This window comes from Apodemus sylvaticus, chromosome 5, assembly GCF_947179515.1.
Source record: "Apodemus sylvaticus chromosome 5, mApoSyl1.1, whole genome shotgun sequence".
NCBI lineage: Eukaryota > Metazoa > Chordata > Mammalia > Rodentia > Muridae > Apodemus > Apodemus sylvaticus.
The window spans coordinates 27461551-27465843 of record NC_067476.1 but is presented as its reverse complement, the minus strand read 5'-3'; positions in this window follow the sequence as shown (position 1 = coordinate 27465843).

The window sequence follows — 4293 nt, the reverse complement described above, 5'->3', positions numbered from 1 at the left end:
TGCCTAGCTTTGCAAAGACCTGAAGTGCTGGGATGGGGGATACCAAGGGAGACCCCACAGGCTCAAAGGAATAGGGGAAAGGGAGGGAATAGAAACTGTTGGGAGATGAACATGATGTGAGCAGTGGGTGCAATGTAAACTAAGAAGTAAAATAATAAATATTTAAAAAGATGTCACATGTAGTCAATCTATAGAACTCATCTTTATTGAGATCATATATATTTTAAAAATACTTTCAAAGTATTTGTGTTTTTAATATTCAATGTGCAGATAGGATTGAGTTAATTAACAGTAGGAAACATTTCCATTTTGTGCTGTACTGCAACAGAAAGTCCACATACACATGGAAACTGAACAATACTCTTACTCAACGATACCTTGGTCAAGGAAGAAATAAAGAAAGAAATCAAATATTTCTTAGAATTTAATGAAAATGAAGGCACAACATACACAAATCTATGGGACACAATGAAAGCAGTGCTAAGAGGAAAACTTGTAGCTTTGACTGCATCCAAAAAGAAATTCGAGAGAGCATACACTAGAAGATTAACGGAACAACTGAAAGCCCTGGAACAAGAAGAAGCTAATTCACTCAGGAGGAGAAGAAGACAGGAAATCATCAAACCCAGGGCTGAAATCAATCAAGTAGAAACCAAGAGAACCATACAAAGAATCAACAAAACCAAAAGCTGTTTCTTTGAAAAAAACCAACAAGATCGATAAACCCTCAGCCAGACTAACCAAAGGGCACAGAGAAAGTATCCAAATTAACAAAATTAGAAATGAAAACAGAGATATTACAACAGAAACCGAGGAAATTCAAAAAATAATCAGATCCTACTACAAAAACCTGTACTCAACATAACTGGAGAATCTGCAGAAATGGACATTTTCTTAGACAGATACCAGTTAACAAAATTAATCAAGGATTAAATAGACCATCTAAAGAGACCCATAACCCCTAAAGAAATAGAAGGGGTCATAGATAGGCTTCAGACCAAAAAAAGCACAGGACCAGATGGTTTCAGTGCAGAATTCTATTAGACCTTCAAAGAAGACTTAACACCAATACTCTTCAAACTTTTCCAACAAATAGAAACAGAAGGAACACTACCCAACTCCTCCTTCGAAGCCACAATTATGCTGATACCAAAACCACACAAAAATCCAACTAAGAAAGAGAATTTCAGGCCAATTTCCCTTATGAATATCGATGCAAAAATACTAAATAAAATTCTTGCCCACTGAATCCAAGAACACATCAAAACGATCATCCACCATGATCAAGTAGGCTTCATCCCAGGGATGCAGGGATGGTTCAATATAAGGAAATTCATAAATGCTATCCACTACATAAAAAAACTCTAAGAAAAAAACCACATGAACATTTCATTAGATGCTGAAAAAGCATTTGACAAAATTCAGCATCCTTTCATGCTAAAAGTTTTGGAAAGGACAGGAATTCAAGGCCCATATCTAAACATAGTAAAAGCAATATACAGCAAACAAGTAGCCAACATCAAACTAAATGGAGAGAAACTTGAAGAAATCCCACTAAAATCAGAGACTAGACAAGGCTGCCCCCTCTCTCCATATCTTTTCAATATAGTTCTTGAACTCCTAGCTAGAGCAATTAGACAACACAAGGAAGTCAACGGGATACAAATTGAAAAGGAAGAAGTCAAACTATCACTATTTGGAGATGATATGATAGTATACTTAAGTGACCCTAAAAGCTCTACTAGAGAACTCCTACGGCTGATAAACAACTTCAGCAAAGTGGCTGGCTACAAAATCAATGCAAACAAATCAGTAGCCTTTATATATTCAAAGGATAAGCAGACTGAGAAAGAAATTAGGGAAATGACTCCCTTCACAATAGCTACAAACAGCATAAAGTATCTTGGGGTGACTCTAACCAAACAAGTGAAAGACCTATATGACAAGAACTTCAGATCTCTGAAGAAAGAAATCGAAGAAGATCTCAGAAAATGGAAAAATCTTCCAAGCCTGTGGATTGGCAGGATTAATATAGTTAAAATGGCCATCTTGCGAAAGGCAATCTACAGATTCAATGCTATCCCCATAAAAATCCCAACCCAGTTCTTAATAGAGCTAGAAAGAGCAATTCTCAAATTCATCTGGAATAACAAAAAACCCAGGATAGCTAGAACTATTCTAAACAGTAAAAGAACTTCAGGGGGATTCAGTATCCCAGACTTTAAACTTTACTACAGAGCAATAGTGATAAAAACTGCATGGTATTGGTACAATATTAGGCAAGCAGATCAATGGAATAGGATTGAAGACCCAGAAATGAACCAACACACCTATGGTCACTTGATCTTCGACAAAGGAGCTGAAAGCATCCAGAGGAAAAAAGATAGTCTTTTCAACAAATGGTGCTGGTTCAATTGGAGGTCAGCATGCAGAAGAATGTGAATTGATCCATTCTTATCTCCTTGTACTAAGCTCAACTACAAATGGATCAAGGACCTCCACATAAAACCTGACACACTGAAACTAATAGAAAAGAAACTGGGGAAGACCCTTGAGGACATGGGCACAGGGGAAAAGTTCCTGAATAGAACACCAATAGCTTATGCTCTAAGATCAAGAATTGACAAATGGGACCTCATAAAACTACAAAGTTTCTGTAAGGCAAAGGACACTGTCAAAAGGACAAAACATCAACCAACAGATTGGGCAAGGATCTTCACCAACCCTAAATCCGACAGAGGGCTAATATCTAATATATACAAAGAACTCAAGTAGGTAGAACCCAGAGAACCAAATAACCCCATTAAAAAGTGGGGTACGGAGCTAAACAAAGAATTTTCACATGAAGAACTTCGGAGAGCTGAGAAACACCTTAAGAAATGTTCAACATCATTAATCATTAGGGAAATGCAAATCAAAACAACCCTGAGATTTCACCTCACACTAGTCAGAATGGCTAAGGTCAAAATCTCAGGAGACAGCAGGTCTTGGCGAGGATGAGGAGAAAGAGGAACACTCCTCCACTGCTGATGGGATTGCAAGATGGTTAAACCACTTTCGAAATCAGTCTGGTGGTTCCTCAGAAAACTGGGCATGACACTTCCTGAGGACCCTGTTATACCACTCCTGGGCCAGAAGATTCTTCAGAATCTCCAGAGGATTCTTCAGCAGGCAATAAGGACACATGCTCCACTATGTTCATAGCAGCCCTATTTGTAGTAGCCAGAAGCTGGAAAGAACCCAGGTGTCCTTCAGTGGAGGAATGGATACAAAAATATGGTATTTTACACAATGGAGTACTATTCAGCCATTAGAAACAATGAATTCATGAAATTCTTAGACAAATGGATGGAGCTGGAGAACATCATACTAAGTGAGGTAACCCAGTCTCAAAAGATCAATCATGGTATGCACTCACTGATAAGTGGATATTAGCCTAGAAACTTTGAATACCCAACACATAATCCACAAATGACATGATGTCCAAAAAGAATGGAGGAGTGGCCCCTGGTTCTGGAAAGATTCAGTGCAAGAGTATAGGGGGAATTCCAGAACAGGGGAGTCGGAAGGGGTAGATGGAGGAACAGGGGGAGGGAAGAGGTCTTATGGGACTTGTGGGGCGTGGGGACCCAGAAAAGGGAAAATCATTTGAAATGTAAATAAAAAATATATCAATAAAAAATAGAAAAAAATAAATGTCTAAAATAAACTGTCTAGTGTCCTACTCTGGTTTGAACCAATACCAATGAGTCTTGTTGAACTGTCCTTCCTTCTTGCCTCATGCCAGTCAACATTTTGATGGCAATGGTATTGATAGGGATCCCCACATAATATCTTGATAAGCTCTCCCTGAGGGATGTCAATAAGAATTCCAGGAAAGAGGCTATGTCTGTAAAGGGTGATGGACTGATTAGAAATTCAGTGGATCAGATAAGTTAGAATATTGCAAATCCAGAAACTTATGAGAATTTACCTTGGGTTATCCTCAACACACAAAGAAGGCATTCCTTGTCCCACCCTGTGTGAGAATTATCCTTCTATAATTGTCAGATTAGCAGGTATTTTTCAAATACATGTGGGTTTAACAGGTGGGTGAATCATATCGAAGCAGCAGAACTCTATAGGATTTACACAATGACAACACTCTTAGTTCTTTGGTTGGTGGAAAACCAGGGTTTTGTTAATATATTACAAAGGGTTTTGTTGTTAAGATTGGATGTCAGTTATTCAATGAAAGATACTCGTGAATGTATCTTTTATCAACAGAAGGTACTTGCGAAACTTGTAGGAATA